This window comes from Protopterus annectens, chromosome 8.part0, assembly GCF_019279795.1.
Source record: "Protopterus annectens isolate FY-2018-M chromosome 8.part0, PAN1.0, whole genome shotgun sequence".
Lineage (NCBI taxonomy): Eukaryota > Metazoa > Chordata > Ceratodontiformes > Protopteridae > Protopterus > Protopterus annectens.
The window spans coordinates 1,835,011,616-1,835,029,856 of record NC_056741.1 but is presented as its reverse complement, the minus strand read 5'-3'; the positions used below and the strand labels follow the sequence as shown (position 1 = coordinate 1,835,029,856).

The window sequence follows — 18,241 nt, the reverse complement described above, 5'->3', positions numbered from 1 at the left end:
ACCCTTTCTTAAGGGCCTTAAAGTAGCTGATAAGGAGTAACTGGTAGCAGGGGTAACTACCTTATAGTCTGTGAAGAAGCATATTTAGTAAACACATGCTAGCCTTTCTCAGGTGTATGTGTGTGTATAAATCAAACCTCAAAGTGTGTATGTGTCTGTGTGTGTGTGTGTGTGTGTGTGTGTGTGTGTGTGTGTGTGTGTGTGTGTGTGTGTGTGTGTGTGTGTCAGCCACTTGGGCAGGGACACAAAGCACTGGGTGGACAGGGAGGGTGCTGGAGGTCTTGGCTTGGCCACTCAGCTGAGATCTCAACTATATAGCTGTGCCAGTTGTGAGTCTTATTGGGGATCTGGAGAAAGAGTGAGAAACCAGCCCCGGACTGACTGTGGTCTCTGTGTGCTCTTAAAGGACATTGGGCTTGATGCAGAGAGCTACATGTAGAAATACTGTGTGTGTATCTGTCATCCTCCCAGTGTACATCCTCCACTGGTGCCAGTGGTGAGGATTGAGGCTCCTCGATTACCTGTCTAGTGGAGGGATATCACAGTTACCATCAGAGCCTTGATGTGCCCTACTACCATCTGTGATGTTTACCAATATCAAATGTGTGTAATATTGTCTGTTTTTCTAAGTTACAGCAAACTGCTTTTATATATATATATATATATATATATATACTATACCTAAGAAATTAGTGTATGCCTCATGTACATCTTTCTGTAATCATGCCTGACATGCCAGCTATTATCCAGCAGTTCCATACATATAACTTTGTCATGGAGAAGGTCTTTGAACCATATTGTAAACTCATAAATTATATTTATTACAGAAAGATGGAAGAGATCATACCTCTCAACTTTCAAGATTTTTCCAGAATGTCCATATTGTTGCCTCATATTTATGGTCTTTTCCTCATAAAATTTATGGTTTTCTGGCAAATCACTGAGGAATAATGTCACTAAATAATGACATACATTTGAGTTTCAAACTTCAAATGTATCAGAAAATGTTTGCCAACACAACTCCTTTTATCCTGGCAACTTTTTAAGTGTATAAAATCAATATTTAAAATGTGTCCCTATTTTTGGGCCTTTGTCCCTCCATTGTTTCAAGCTTTGTACAGATTTCTTGCACTAAGAAGTTAAGAGGTATGGAAGGAATATTCTCATGATTGGATTGTGTTACTGACACACAGTAATGCATGGCTACTTGCTTAAGGTTTTCTTTTTGCAGATTCATTTCACAATAAAGTTATGTAAGCGGACGAAATAGGAACACAAACTGGATCAATACTGATTCCATAAGCACAATCCTACTCAACCAAACCATTTTTTAAAACTGCGCTGTATAACTGTATAACTGAATTCAGTAAAAATTGCATAACATTGAATAATCCCCAGGGTCATTATGTCCTGCAGCAGTCCTACTGGAATATACATGCCACTCATTATCATATAAAACAAAAAATCTTATTAACACCAAAACTCATCCAGCTGTATCACACTATTAGATGAACTATACATTTGATTTATGCTGTATTTCCCAGCATATCCTGTAACTACAGAGTTCAGCCATTGGTTTGGTTATGTCATCTTTAGTCTGTTATTGTTGCAATGATAAACTTCTTCAGCCACCTCTGCTGCAGGTAATCATACCAATGTCACACCTGCACATGGGTTCGGTGGATCCACTCAATACTGATATGATGAAATAGTTCTTCACAGAAAGGGTGGCAGGTAATGGAAATTAAATTTTGCCATAATTACCACAGTAAATTGACAGTAGAACTGAAAAGGGAATGGGTCATTGGAAAAAAAGGAGGAGCATATAGGTGATGAAAAGCTTCATGATGTTAGCTGTGCCATGTAGACAAAATAAGTTAAGTGTTAACCATACAGTGGGAATTTGTAACTGTCTGTAAATAGCACTATAAATACTGCACTAAATAATGGTATTTTGGGTATCTGGAGAAATAGCACATTAGAGAAGTCAAAGATGCTAAAGTGCCAAATGCCATATTTCTTAAGTATAACATTGTCCTGGTTATATACCACAAGACAATTTGGGGAACTGGAGAAAAAATAGGTGTTGTTGGTTTTAACTGGTTTCATGATCCAATGAATACACGGCTGGATTGTAATAATCAGGTTTGGAATAATTTCTGAATACCTGAAGTGAGCAAGGCATGTGAATTAGCAAAGGTTTCATTAGTGCCTTGAATTGTATTGAAGGACAGTAGACCATAGAAATCTGAGTTTGGAAAATGAGAAGTTAATTCTCTGAGACCCAGTTAATTATGTACTTTAATGGTTTTAGAGTGTATATTACTATTTTATGCATATTTGCACGGATATATTAAATGTAAAGAACTAAGATGATGATTAAGCCCCTAAAATATTGGTAATAAGTTGATGGACAAGCTAGGTTCTTAGTCTAGAATATCCTTCTTAAGTAATCTAGTTCAGATTCTTAAATTCATAAAGCTGGTTGTTAAAGCCTATTTTAGTAAAGTCTGGGCCTGTCTTTTTGACTTAATTCTTTGTGATTAATTCTATTTACCCTTTGATGTTTATCTGAACATATTTATGGTCTTTTCCTCATAAAATGTATTGTACACTGTGTTGTACCTAGAGATCCACTGTAATCTTTTATAACTCCATTTAATTCTTCCAACCCTCTTCTCTATATGATAGCATTTTAGTTTTTAGTTTCTTAATATTTTACATAATTAGTGTGGGTTTTTATTTTACTTTATTATTATTATTATTATTATTATTATTATTAGATTTAGTAGATTGATTAGATATACAATGTTTTTCATTCAGAAACTGTGTAATGGTTCTCTTCTCTATCTCCTCATTGTATTGTTTTGTTATTATGTTACAAACAAAATAAAAAGTTTTTTGAGAAAAAAAAAATAAAGCTGGTTGTTATTAAACAGAAAGGTACAAAGTGTTAAAAATGCAAAGCAGAAAATTGATCTCTGCTTTAGTGTGTGTTCATTGTTGATTGGAAATGTATAGTTTTTAAACATAGTTTTCCTGACCCTATGTTTATTGGTGTATGGGGTTAGAAAAAAAGTACAAAAAATAGGAAGGAAGGGATGTGCTGACTACACATAACAAACTCTGGTGGCTTTATTTTCATGTCTTTGGTATTTACAGCAGCAGACAAAAAATATTCCAATGAGACAGTTAATTATGCTGTATGCCAGAGAGATTACAATTATATAGTGACGTATTGATTTATATTTCACTAATGTCAGTCATTTCTTCTCACTACTCCAAATTGTGCTACAGAGATATATCTACATGTCAACAGACAACTTTAGGTGGACTTTCAGAATCTACAGGTAGTATGTTTATCGGCTGTAAAGAGACTGCACATCTGAATGTATCACTAAATTGTGGAAAACCTACTCTGATAGTATGGTGGGTAGTAGGAACATGCTAATTAAAAAATGATAAATTAAGCTGTACCTGTAACTACAACAAAACTTTTGCTTAGCAAATGTGTCCTACTACAGTTACAAAGTTATTTGTCAAGATGCATCAATCTAAGACTGGGTCAGTTATTTATTTAAACATTTTGTACATGAAAATTACAATAAATCATCCCTTATTTGATACATGTCCTGGGAGCACATGAAAATTAAGCCACTCTGTAAGTCTGTCAGCAAATGGCTGCAAATTACAATTCAAATTTATTTCTCTACATTAGTTGTCCAGCACTTAGAATAACCAGTGGATGTATCCATTACTCATGTTTGTATACATACAGTTGTCATGACTGTACACAGACTTGCCACTACCTCAGATACAGACTTTCTTTTAATTACTTCCATACAAAACAAAAGAATAATTTCACTCAACACATTTGTTCTTTTAATAAGAATATTCCATTGCCCATAACTTGCTGTTTTGAAATTACACTTTAATATTGAGGAAAATTAATGTCTTCTTGTTAAAATATATAGTTCCAAAAGTGGATGAATTTTTATTTTATAGTGCAGGTCACCATCACAGCTTCTGTCTATTCCACTTCTGTTTCAGATCCATCAAGCTTCCTATAAGCAAAGAAAATGTTTGGCTCCCTGAAAAAAAAATTGAAAGACATGCATCAGTTGTTGCTGTTGCGTGTTGCTTGACAAATTAATGTTTTTTTCACTTCCAAAGTTACATTTTCTGTCATTATTGAAGATACAAAAGCAATCTGCATGGCTAATGCAACATATAATAGTGAGTGATTTTAAAATAAATCTTTTTATCATTTATTTTTCCATTATTTCACAAAGTATTAACTTTTATTTTCAGTTTGTCTCAATTCATAGTCAAAGGCTGCCTAGTAGTTAAGATCTATGCTAGTGGCAGTGAGAGTTTTGGTGCATTGTTTAAGTATGGTAATTAGGATCAGAGCTCATGCAAATGAGCACCACAAGGCAGGACACATGAAAACATCATCACCAAAATGTATTTGAAGTACAAAATCCAAGGTCCAAGTAAAAAAACAAGTAAAGGCATCAAAATCACTGTGTAAAACAACTGCAGAAACCCAGCAGTAGTAAAACATAAGTGCTTTCGTCCCATTACATTAATCAGAACTTCATCAATACCCCTATATTATCTACTATACTACCAATACCCCTATACTCTCTACCCTAATTACCCCTACAACAATCTAAAGACCTTACGATCATCACATAAACTTCTTGTAAATATTTGTAAATCAAACAACAGGGCTGGGGACTCTCTCTTCTCTAATACTGCTGGAAAATCCTGGAACCTTCTTTCTAATGAACTTTCCTCTCTTCCCTCTATATCACTCTTTAAAACCAAACTGAAACTTTTCCTCAGAACACACTGGTTGTGCCCCTGTACTAAACCTGACTGATCAACTAGCTCTTCTTACTTGGTTCAACCTACCCTCCTCTTCTCAGTAATCAAGTTCCTTTTCTTAATAACAACTTACCTTGTCCTTCTATACTATTACTTACATCTTCAGAATCTCATTAAGGAGACTACTTTTACTAATATATTGTATAATTTCAGCTCCTACTTTTTCTTTATGACTATTTGTATACTAATATATTATATAATTCCACTGCCATCTTTTTCTTTATGATGTATTGCAACTACATTTTTATTGTACTAATTGTATCTGTATATTTTGCACTATGTTATGAACGAATGACCTCTTTAATTATTCGCTGTACTGCACCGCCAATGTTCATTGTATACATTAATTTTTGTATATGTGATTTTGTTTGTTTCCTCGGAGCTTATCTCCCCGGGCCTCTACTGAAAACGGGCATATATCCAGTTAGACTAGCCTGGTCAACAAATGTAAAATAAATAAAATAAAATAAAATCAGATAACATCACTCATGACACTGAAAGTATTTAAATATGTAATAACCCAATCATATTCGAGAATTCAGACACACCTTAAAATGAGTCAATCCCAACATCCCATATCCTATCCTTCCCCTGAATCTATTTAAAACTGACAAGTAAAACAAAACAAAATACAGAAGATAACCCAGTAAGTACAATTATGAAAATGACACACTGGATAACAAGCCACCTACTTATCTAGTATTATCTTTTAATTTTAATATGCAAAGGAGTGAATTGACTTCATTCAAATCTGGCCAAAACTGGGCCCCAAGCCAGAGTTGCCAGAATAGCTCCACTTTCTCCAGCAACAATGGCCATGCGCCACCCCTGCCAGACATATGCTTAATTTCCAGTACAATAAATTTAAACTCATGATCATTAGTTAAGATCATGTGCCCAGATAAGGCATTAGTTTCTTTTTTTGCTCGAATGTCACATAAATGTTCAGCGATCCTATTCTTAAGCTTTTGTTCAGTTTTACCCACATAAAAACATGGGCAAAACTTACAGATCGCACAATAAACCAATTTCATGAAATTACAACTCGGTTTACCTATAATTTTAACACTATAACCATTAATAGAAACTTCAAACTAAAATAAATAGCAACAAACCAAGGAAACAAAGGATGAAAACTTCTGGCAGGAAAACCACTTCTTGTATGATAAAAGAAATCTTCGGCTTTAATCAGTTCCGACAGCAACTGTTACACAAAATAAAACCACAAGCAGATAACTAAAACAGCAAGTAGCATGAAGCGCTTTTCGTCGACCTCAATAGGTGGACTTCTTCAGACAAAGTAGAGTGAGCAGCTTCCAGCTTATATAATCCAAAAAAAACCAATCAACAATTAAGCAATTTAACAATTTAATCTAAATGGGACTAATCCCAAAATGATTAATTGTACTAACAAAACAAACTAAATAGCGTTATTAATTACAAGGTAGTGCTATCCTTGGAACTTGCATATAATGTTAAAAATTTTACATAATTTATACTAGTTATTATATATTATATATTATACAGAGTGCCTAAACTGTGTCATTTAGGGGAAGTCAGTATATACACATTGTGGTAAACCTTGTTGTTAAATGAAAAAGAGTAATATGTATGACTCCTCCCCTAGGTCCCTCAAGTTTAAGAAAAAACGTTTAGTAAAAAACCTGATAGTTCAATAAATATATACTATATTCAAGTTTTATAGGATAGAATACATATAAAAATATATAAACCAAGAAATATGTATATATGTTAGAGCTACAGGTTAAAGTAATAATAATAATAACAGAATCACAGTTAAAAAGATGCCTTCCTGGTTTGACAAGAAGTCTAGTCAAAGGCTCAATGATTGTAAAAACAATCCCTAAGGCCCAGTATAATTATACTTAATCGATATTAACTATGGTTACTGTGTATTATTTCAAAAACCAGGGATAAAAACCTGGTCAGGAAGAATAAACAGAAAACTGCCTAGTTTAGACAGCAATCATCTGTTCAGACTTCTTAACTTCAAGAGACATTGGATATTACAATGCTCATTCAATCCTGGTGCCATAAAGGCGTTTGTTCTTACTTGCCATGATAATTCATGCTCTTCCAACAAAAGGTTGTACGGACCCCTTCTACTATCAGGTTGGATTTGGTCAAGACCAATAAATTTAAAATTATGGTTAGGGAAGGCAGAAATATGTTTACTCAGGGCGTTGTCAGTTTTTAAATTTGAGATGGCGTTAGTATGTTCATATATCCTATCTCTTAGCCTCCTTTCTGTCTTCCCTATATAAAAGCATGTACACACTGTACATAAAGCCCCGTAAACCACCATTTTAGAATTACAGTCAATTTTGGTATTTAGGGTATATGTTTTATTATTAATAACTTGTTTATTCCCTTTTTTAATATATTTACAATATCTACAGCAGCCACAACAAACAGTTCCTTTGTCATTACTGCTATGGACTTTCCTTTCTAGAAGTACTTTTAAATTGTTCCCCTTTCTGTAAGTTATTTTCGGGAATTGACTAATACTTGAAGAGCATCTTTTGTCGTTGCTGATTAAAGGCCAGTTTTTCTCCATTAATTTTCTAATAATGTTGCTTTCCAGATTGAAAGTTGTAATAAATCTGGGAATTTTTTCGTCATTTTTACTACACCCTGGGCTGATGTTCACTTGTGGATTAAGCTCACAGAGAATAGAACTACTCTCCTCCATGGCGTTCGCCATGGTACTTGAACCAAGCCTATCTGTGGTTCCCTCTTCACAGTTAGCCACAGTTCTGTCTTTCAACAGAGGTGTAATGGTCCCATTAGTTCTCTTATGAGCCACTTCCTTAAAGATCTCATTTAGGAAATGTTTGGGGTAACCTCTATGGTAGAACATATCTTCAATTGCACTACACTCCGTCGCGAAGTCAACGTCCCTTGTAACCATTCTGGCTGCTCTAATAGCCTGACCTTTGACTATTGCCTTCTTTTGCCAATAGGGGTGTAAGCTAGAAAAGTGTAAGAAAGAGTTGCTATACGTGGTTTTTCTATAAATCTTAGCTATATATTGTTGGTTAATTAAGTCCTTGGTTAATTCAATATCCAAGTAGTTGATAACATTCTCTTGGAAATTGAAAGTAAATCTAAGAAAGTCAGTTGACTTATTCATATACTCAACAACCTCTTTTGCTGTATTAAGGTTTCCGTTAAGGCATATAAAGATGTCGTCGAGAAACCTAGTATAGTAGGAAAATTTCCCGCTCCACTGACTTGAGTTTAAAATATACTCGTTCTCCCAGTAGGCCATAACTGTGTTGGCAAAGCTAGCTCCTACTGGGGAACCCATAGCTACACCACATTTTTGGCGATACAGGTCATTGTCAAACAAGAAAAAGTTGTTAGTCAGAATTATATCCAGTAAAGATGTAACTAGGTAGACTTCGCTAGGTGGTGCACCTTTCTTAACCAAATAAAGGTTTACCCACTCAACTCCTACATCATGGGGTATCACAGTATATAAGTCAATGACATCTACAGTGAGAAAATTTAACTCGTCGTTGTAGATAATGTCATTGATTTTCGTTAGGAATGCCCATGAATCCTTGCTGATTTGGATTTCATTAGCTAAATATTTCTTCAAGATATTGTCCACTAAATTAGCACTTGCGTAAGTGAAAGAATTTCTTCCGTCTATCAGTGGCCTGAAAGGCGGGTTTGAAATATCTTTGTGCAATTTAGGAGTAGCAAAGAATAAAGGAGTTTTGGGCCATTCACATTTAATATAATTATACATGTCAATGTCTATGTAGCCCTCTATGAAGAGGTCACTAAAGTAGCTCTTAACTAACCTATGTGCTCGATTCATTTCATTAATGCTGACTTTCAAGTAAGTATCATTTCTAAACATATCAGCCACTCTGGAGATATAATCACAATTATCGAATAAGGCCAGTCCCCCACCTTTATCTGGTTTTATGGCTCTTACATTGAGATTTCTAAATAATTTCAGGAAGTCAAGCTCTTCTGGAGTAGTATTAGATTTCTCAGGGCCATTGCGTTTATTTATATTAAAAATCATAGAGTTTTTATTTTTATTATTGGCAAGTGCCCTTAGGTCTAATTCCATAACTTCTTCAAATATCTTTAGTGCAGGCTCTAAAGGTGGGTTATAATCACTAGGAATATAATAGGTGGATCTCTCGTGTTCAGATTCACCTAAAAGCAAACGTAAATTCAGCTTCCTAACAAAAAGCTTAAGGTCCTTAATGCTTTCCACTAAATCTAAATGTTGATCTGGTATAAAAGTATAACCTTTAGCTAGTAATTCTGCAAAACAGGGGTCTAAAGTTAAACTAGAATAATTATAAATTTTAAAGTCCCCCGCTTTATTCGTCATAATCCTAGGAATGCTGGTCTCATCCGTTATCTCCTCGGTCTGGTTGTTGGTCGCTGGTTGTTTTTTTGGTTGGTTTGGTTAGAGTAGTTATTTTTAGGAATAGTTCCTTGATAATTAAACAAAGGGAATTCTTCTTCATCCGCATTAAAGTTTAAGTTGTTGCCATCTCTCCCTCTGTTTCTCCTTAGTCGTTGAGACCAGTTATTATCTCCCAGGTCTGTGTCGTTGCCCCCGGTTGCGTTATTATCGGTCAGTCTCCTATTACTATTCATAGCATCATTCTCAGTATGGTTCATATTAGAATGAGTATTAGAGTCATTGCTCATGCCATTTTGAGATAAAGGTGGCTTAGGATAAGCTGACTTGTTCCTGTAGGCTAATCTGTCCCTTGTCATTTTCTTATTTTTATTTATCTTTAGTCTCGTCAGAAGCTGATCAATAGTGACAAAAGATCTATCGTAGTCGTATTTAAATCGTGGAAATTCAGGGTTAGAGAGTATATCATCATTCAATTCCTTAGTTTCTTTTGTTAAGTCAGTCAGTTGTAAATTATAATGTTTAATCATGATTTTCAGCAGTCCAAAGCCTTGTTCGTCAAAGAAAGTTAAAAGTTCTTTGTGAAACAGTGACCCTGAAACTAGTCCTGTAGGGTAAACATGGAAACGCAACCCTTTAGGGACTAGTTTTTCGTGAATGCATTCATTCAAGTAATTAATCTCCAATTGTAGCTTCTTAATCTTCACCATTTTCTGATCTAATAGTTTAAGTTTGCTGTTAAGAGATAAACCACTAACCTGCTCGGTGCGGGCGTCGTATGCCGGAAAACCCGATTCATTAGAGACATTAAATTTCATGGCGCTGGTGTCGTTAAGCCATTTATCAAATCCAAGGGTTCCTATAAGCTCTCGACTGCTCCCGCCATCATCCTGGGTTGTTACTGTTGGTCGCCTCCTTTCCTGGTTGAAAACTGTGTTAGAAACATTCCCCCTGTGCAGGTTAGTGTTAGCATCACTTTCACCGGTCGCAGCATGTTGACGTTGAGCCGGTGTAATAAGATCATCAGAGTCTAAACTGGAAGCTGACGGTACTGTGTTGTACAAGCTGCTAGACTCAAATCTAGCTGTCAAATTGTCAATCCTTTGCGTTAAAGCTAGGATTAGGGCAGTCAAGTTGCCGTCGTTGCTGCCGTCGCCAAGCTGTTCCGTTGGTAACGGACTGTTCCCAGGAAATTCTCCTGACATATTCAGGTTCTCGCTAGCCATGAAGCTCCAATACAGAAACCACAAACTAGAAAAAATAGCACCAAACCAAGGAGACAAAAAATGAAGACTTCTGGCAGGAAAACCACTTCTTGTATGATAAAAGAAATCTTCGGCTTTAATCAGTTCCGACAGCAACTGTTACACAAAATAAAACCACAAGCAGATAACTAAAACAGCAAGTAGCATGAAGCGCTTTTCGTCGACCTCAATAGGTGGACTTCTTCAGACAAAGTAGAGTGAGCAGCTTCCAGCTTATATAATCCAAAAAAAACCAATCAACAATTAAGCAATTTAACAATTTAATCTAAATGGGACTAATCCCAAAATGATTAATTGTACTAACAAAACAAACTAAATAGCGTTATTAATTACAAGGTAGTGCTATCCTTGGAACTTGCATATAATGTTAAAAATTTTACATAATTTATACTAGTTATTATATATTATATATTATACAGAGTGCCTAAACTGTGTCATTTAGGGGAAGTCAGTATATACACATTGTGGTAAACCTTGTTGTTAAATGAAAAAGAGTAATATGTATGACTCCTCCCCTAGGTCCCTCAAGTTTAAGAAAAAACGTTTAGTAAAAAACCTGATAGTTCAATAAATATATACTATATTCAAGTTTTATAGGATAGAATACATATAAAAATATATAAACCAAGAAATATGTATATATGTTAGAGCTACAGGTTAAAGTAATAATAATAATAACAGAATCATAGTTAAAAAGATGCCTTCCTGGTTTGACAAGAAGTCTAGTCAGCTCAATGATTGTAAAACAATCCCTAAGGCCCAGTATAATTATACTTAATCGATATTAACAATGGTTACTGTGTATTATTTCTGAGCCAGGGATAGAAGCCTGGTCAGGAAGAATAAGCAAAAACCTTCTTAGTTTGGACAGCAATCATCTGTTCAGGCTTCTTAACTTCAAGAGACATTGGATATTACAATGCTCATTCAATCCTGGTGCCATAAAGGCGTTTGTTCTTACTTGCCATGATAATTCATGCTCTTCCAACAAAAGGTTGTACGGACCCCTTCTACTATCAGGTTGGATTTGGTCAAGACCAATAAATTTAAAATTATGGTTAGGGAGGCAGAAATATGTTTACTCAGGGCGTTGTCAGTTTTTAAATTTGAGATGGCGTTAGTATGTTCATATATCCTATCTCTTAGCCTCCTTTCTGTCTTCCCTATATAAAAGCATGTACACACTGTACATAAAGCCCCGTAAACCACCATTTTAGAATTACAGTCAATTTTGGTATTTAGGGTATATGTTTTATTATTAATAACTTGTTTTCCTTGTTTATTCCTTTTAAAATATATTTACAATATCTACAGCAGCCACAACAAACAGTTCCTTTGTCGTTACTGCTATGGACTTTCCTTTCTAGAAGTACTTTTAAATTGTTCCCCTTTCTGTAAGTTATTTTCGGGAATTGACTAATACTTGAAGAGCATCTTTTGTCGTTGCTGATTAAAGGCCAGTTTTTCTCCATTAATTTTCTAATAATGTTGCTTTCCAGATTGAAAGTTGTAATAAATCTGGGAATTTTTTCGTCATTTTTACTACACCCTGGGCTGATGTTCACTTGTGGATTAAGCTCACAGAGAATAGAACTACTCTCCTCCATGGCGTTCGCCATGGTACTTGAACCAAGCCTATCTGTGGTTCCCTCTTCACAGTTAGCCACAGTTCTGTCTTTCAACAGAGGTGTAATGGTCCCATTAGTTCTCTTATGAGCCACTTCCTTAAAGATCTCATTTAGGAAATGTTTGGGGTAACCTCTATGGTAGAACATATCTTCAATTGCACTACACTCCGTGTCAAGTCAACGTCCCTTGTAACCATTCTGGCTGCTCTAATAGCCTGACCTTTGACTATTGCCTTCTTTTGCCAATAGGGGTGTAAGCTAGAAAAGTGTAAGAAAGAGTTGCTATACGTGGTTTTTCTATAAATCTTAGCTATATATTGTTGGTTAATTAAGTCCTTGGTTAATTCAATATCCAATATCCAAGTAGTTGATAACATTCTCTTGGAAATTGAAAGTAATAGAAACTTGACTCACATCAAAAATATGTTTGCAATAAACACATGCACCACATTTCATCATGTACCCAGACTACTTAAGGCCTCTAATATTTTCAAAAATATTCTTGAAATTAACCCCTTTCCTGTATAGAAAAATAGGTCTATCACCTACTAGTTCCTTTTTCAGTCTCTAAAACTTTCCAATTTTTAAACAAAATGTTTCAAATAGATGAACTAGCAAGGCTAAATATTGTAATCAAAGCATTAGGAAAAAAGATTTTTTTGGTCTTGTAATTCTGCCCTCCTACATTATTACTTGTAACATTGTAACTATCATTAGGAGTACTACAGACTGGAACAACTTGATTAAAGTTGTTAGCACAAATGAACTTATCTCCCAACAAGGGGTTAAAATGCCCTGTAGGTCATTTCTTCTTAACTTCGCTAAGTAATTTCTCAATTAAAGTAACAGGATAACCTCTCCCAAGAAACATATGTTTCAGGAAATTACATTCATCCAAAAACTTATGCCATTCTGTAACCATTTGGGCTGCTCAAACAAATTGTCCTTTAACAATAGCCCATTTTTGAGAAAAAAGATGGTTGCTTTGAAAGTATAGAAAGGCATTCGATTAAGTTGGTTTACAAAAGATTTCAGCTGTAAACCTTTGCTCTAAAATGTTTTTCTTAACTAACACATCCAAATATGAAATAGAGGTGTGATCCAACACATGGGTAAATTTTAGGAACGTGGTAGTGTGATTGACGTAATCCAACAATTGGTTAATCATTTCCATGGAGCCTGACCACAAGATGAAGATGTCATCCTGATATCGAATATAGATATCACAAAACATAAAAAAAGGGGGAAGAAAACAAGAAAGTGCGTTCCCAGACTAACATAACAATGTTAGAATATAGGCCCCCACAGGATGAACCCATAGCAATCCCTTCTTTCTGAAGGTACAAATCTTGTTCAAACCAAATAAAATTAGATTTTAAAACTAGATCTAACAATGACTCATAAGTATTAATCCTGTCCTGTTCAATACCTTTACTAACAAGATATTCACAAAACCACTCCTCACCAATTTGTTGAGGAATGACCCAGTATACATATTTAATGTCTATGGTGATAAAGTCGTGGTTTGGATTAAATGGGATATGGCCAAGTCTTCTTAAAAAATCCCAATTGTTTTAATTGCTAGTTTTAAATTGATTCAGGGGAAGGATAGGAAATGGGATGCTGGGATTGGCTCATTTTAAGGTGTGTCTGAATTCTCGAATATAATTGGATTATTATGTATTTAAATACTTTCAGTGTCATGAGCGATATTATCTGAGGAAGTTCTGATTAATGTAACGAGATGAAAGCGCTTATGTTTTACTACTGCTGGGTTTCTGCAGTTGTTTTATACAGAACCTTTGCTGCCTTTTACTTGTTTTTTACTTCGACCTTGGATTTTGTATTTCAAACAAATTTTGCTGGTAAAGTTTTCGTGTGTGCTGCCTTGTGGTGTTACAAATTCTGGTATTTTCATGGTTTAGCTCATGCAAATGAGCCCCATATGTACCCATAAAAATGTCTGTAGTGGGTGTGCCATTTCCCCAATATGATAGCTTTATTGTATGATGCCACTTATAAATATTGCCACCAGCATACTGTTATGCCATGTTTATGTATTGTGGTACTCCCAGGTTACCATGCACAATGCATTCATTATCACATGAAGTTGCAGTTTTTGTAGTAGTAGCTATTCTTGCTAACATATTTTTGTAACTGTTATACATTTACAATAATTCTTGTAACTGTGGATTATTTTTCCGGAGGCCTTCAGTGAAAATGGGCTATACTCAAACAGATTTTTCCAGTCAACAAATAAACATAAATTATATCACTTATAAACCAAGTCATCTACATATGGCTTATGTATATGTTCACTTACACTCCTGGAAATACAGTTTCTATATGAAAATCTCTCATGATTTGTCAGCATGAGACATCATTGATTCAGTGTGCTGGTTTAAGATACATTTTGGAATGCAATGATTTTTTGGATACAATGTGCAATTACTTATGAATACAGAGTTATGAATGTTACCTTAACTTTTTGTGGAGCCTCAGCCTGCCACTGCACAGGTTTGTCTCTGCAGCTGTAGCATTCATGTAATTGTACTGTATTTAGGTTCCTATAATACATTTGGCATGGTAATATGGATGGACACTGTCATATTCCCTTCAGTCCAACACCCACATGTACTGCTGCCAGATGTCACAGTCAGCAGTCCAGCACATGTGATCCTGGCATGGCTCAACATGTCATTTGACTGTGTCGTCACTTCACCTGTTATGCTTTTGTGCTATGCATCTTTTCGGTGCATTCTGATTATTTCTGATTGCCAGGTGCACAACTGTGCATGATTTACTCAGTAAAATGTTAGGCTTCTGATACATATATACCATAGTCTGCAAATGCTGTGCAGTTATGCATGTATTTCTCTGGGTTACCTGACTTATGTCCCTTGAATCAAGTTTCTCTACATTTGGCAAGGTGTAGGGCACTAGGGCAATCTGTGCATGATGGAAGGATTCTGAGTCCTGCCTATTTGTGTTACCTATGAGGTGAGTATTTTACAAGTTTTCTATAACTAGACTACATTAAAGCATGCCTTTCTGTGCCTTATTCAGTATTGTATACTTGCTGCTGTGGGTTTTGTTCCAAGTTCAAACACACACATTCAAATTAGACTTTTTTTCAGCACATTGTTTTGAAAATTTGCTCCCCTGTTTTGATTATTCATTTCAAATGAGCAAGTGAATAATATTTGGCTTTTATGCAAAAAGTACTTTTTTAAGTAATGGCAGTTTCACAAATTATTATATTAATGAGATTAGGATGGTTTTATCCCTCTACCACAAAAAGTGATTCTGTGATTAAAAAAGAAATAGCTGAGCATGCAAATTGAAAAGTTTGAGCAATTATCTTAAATAATTATGCTGCATACTCTCAACACTGCTACATAGCATTTCATGTCCACCTTAGAAATAAAAAAACTTATCATAAAAGTGTTTGCAAGTCTGATTTTCACTCATGTATACTAAGGTATTAATTTAGTCATTGCTAAATATGCAAGGACCACCAGCTAAAATGCCTGCTTTCAAGGATGGGATAACATTTGGACCTGGTTAAGAGATGTGCTAAGACACATAAACATATGAAATGAATGGTCTATAAGTCACACACACATCCAAAGAATATGACAAAATAAAATCTCTTTAACATAAGCACAGAATTAACCACTAACCATATGCAAGAACTATTTAAGGACATAAATGCCTTATTACTTAAAAAGAATTGTTACTATCTAAATAACTGCAATATGTTCTTACCTTGGAGTACTATTTGTAGCTTTTCCTTTAACTGTAATAGAAACACACACTAAATATTATTTCAAGTCACATCAACATGTACATAATTTAATAAATATTTAACCTATAAACATACAAGCTGAAATGTTTAACAGATACACTTTCTCATGTATGGTCATGTTTATACAGTGAAGATTCTTTAAGTTAAGAAGCAAAGTAAATTGTGCAAATTAGGTTTCCATACGCATCTTTTCTTCTAAATGTGCAGTTAATGCAGCTAAACATGTCATGCTGCAAATCCCCAACATAATATAAATTAATAAAAAACATGTAAGTGATATTATTTTATGTACATTCCTTTGAAGGGTTTTAGTTCACCTACCATAATTTGTGTAAACTTTTTGTAATATAAGCATGCTCATGATAGTAATGCTGCAGAGGGTTCAAGTGCTTAAAAACTGAATACTTTACAGAAATTAAAAGTGTGAACAGAAACAGTACATACAAAATAAAAATATAAATAAAAAAAAAAATCAAAAAGACTGCTTTTTATTAAGTCACTCTAAAAAGCAAAAAATAAGGAAGAAAAGTGAAAACTTTGCAAAAAGAAACACAGAAAAGCTAATTTCAGAAGAAGTAGCAGAAATCAACAAAACCAACCTTAAATCTTTTTTTCAGAAATCAGTGTGTCTGTGTTTCTTTTGCAAAATTTTCACTTGTCTTCCTTACTTATTTTTACTTTTAGAGCAACACAATAAAAAGCATTCTTTACATTGGATGATTAAATTGCAGGCTGATAAATCACTAGGGCTCAATGGTAGAGTCTCTTTAAGAGCCATTTTAAAAGCTAGAGATCTGTTTAGGTGATTTTAATATTTCATGTTTTAATCATAGTGTATGGGTTATTTGAATGTCTGCATAAGATAATTGGATGATTGGTAACTGATTCCTTTATTAAAATGTTTCAGGGCTTTTGGATTGTTTGGTCTGATGAAGCACTTGTATTAGTGTGAAAGCGCTTACTATTTTACATTAATAAACAGTTTTGATTTTATTTAGCTGCCTTTGGTTGTGTTTCTATGTTTCTGTGCTGACATGGTTTTTCTCAATAATTGTTCAGTGTGGTGTTTGACGCACAATTCATTTCTTGAGGGTGATCTTTGTATACAAATTTTATACAATATTGACAGGCTCAAAACAAAATATGTGTGTGTGTGTGTGTGTGTGTGTGTGTGTGTGTGTGTGTGTGTGTGTGTGTGTGTGTGTGTGTGTGTGTGCAGCAGGAAGGTACTGCAAACTGAGGTGTGGGTGTGTGGAGCAGGAAAGTGCAGCAAACAGAGGTATGTGGCCTGACACAGTTACAGTGTGTAAATGATGTAGGGATATGCGAGATAGATTGTGTGCATGTGTGTGAGTATGTGTGTTTGTGTGTGTGTGTGTGTGTGTGTGTGTGTGTGTGTGTGTGTGTGTGTGTGTGTGTGTGTGTGTTCTTAGTACAGGGCATCCTGCTGTGTCTTTGTGAGTGTATCACTCGCCAACGAGAAGCTTGAGTTTGTTTTCCGCTGTCTCACGAGAACATGACAGAGCCACAAAGCCAACTTCAATAAAAAACATTCTAATAATTAAAAAAAAAAAACTAAAAAGCAAAATATGAATTTAGCTATAATAATCACTGTAATAACATAGCAATAGCAGTTTCTTATGGTGGTAAAGAATAAATCAGTTTGTCAGGACTGTTAAACTGCCATTATTGAGAGTTAAATCACATAGTTTAATAGGTTCATACTAGGCGAACAACAACCAAGATCTTTACAAACCTAGCTGTACAACCCAACCTAGTTTTGTCCCAGAATTCCCTGGATGCCTATACGGAAGGGGGTTATGTTAGTAAGGAGGTAGCTAAAGGTTATGTGTGTGTGTGTGTGTGTGTGTGTGTGTGTGTGGGGGGGGGGGGTATGTTGGTTGGGGATTCATTTACTTATTGTTGACTACTGTCCATCAGAGACATGAATGATAGGCCATGGATGAATTTGCAATTTCCCATCCAATGTTCAAAGTTTCTCTTCAACAGGGTCAGGGACAAACTCTGCTTCATGAAGACTGAGAACTTATTCCATCATGTTGGCATCATTTGAGAGACACAGAGGTCTCTCCAGCAGGGACTATTTATGTTGTAGACAAAATTCAGGTCTTTTGATCTAGTTTTTCCGGTGGTGTTTATTTTGCGGATGTGCATGTGATCCATCAAACTTGGGTATGAGGATGCCTTATATGTTAGTCCTAGACTGCCT

General features: G+C 35.1%; 1 protein-coding gene and 1 long non-coding RNA gene across 2 annotated transcripts in view; one reads left to right on the top strand and one right to left on the bottom strand.

The window, feature by feature from the left end:
* The window catches only part of LOC122808572, a 782,028-nt gene that overhangs the window by 445,209 nt on the left and 318,578 nt on the right, over positions 1-18,241 (top strand). The window lies entirely within an intron of this gene.
* LOC122809663 lies at positions 3,556-16,440 on the bottom strand. Its single transcript, XR_006365937.1, has 2 exons — positions 15,972-16,440; positions 3,556-4,091 (listed from the first exon to the last, which is right to left on the bottom strand). It is a non-coding gene; the product is annotated as an uncharacterized LOC122809663 (long non-coding RNA).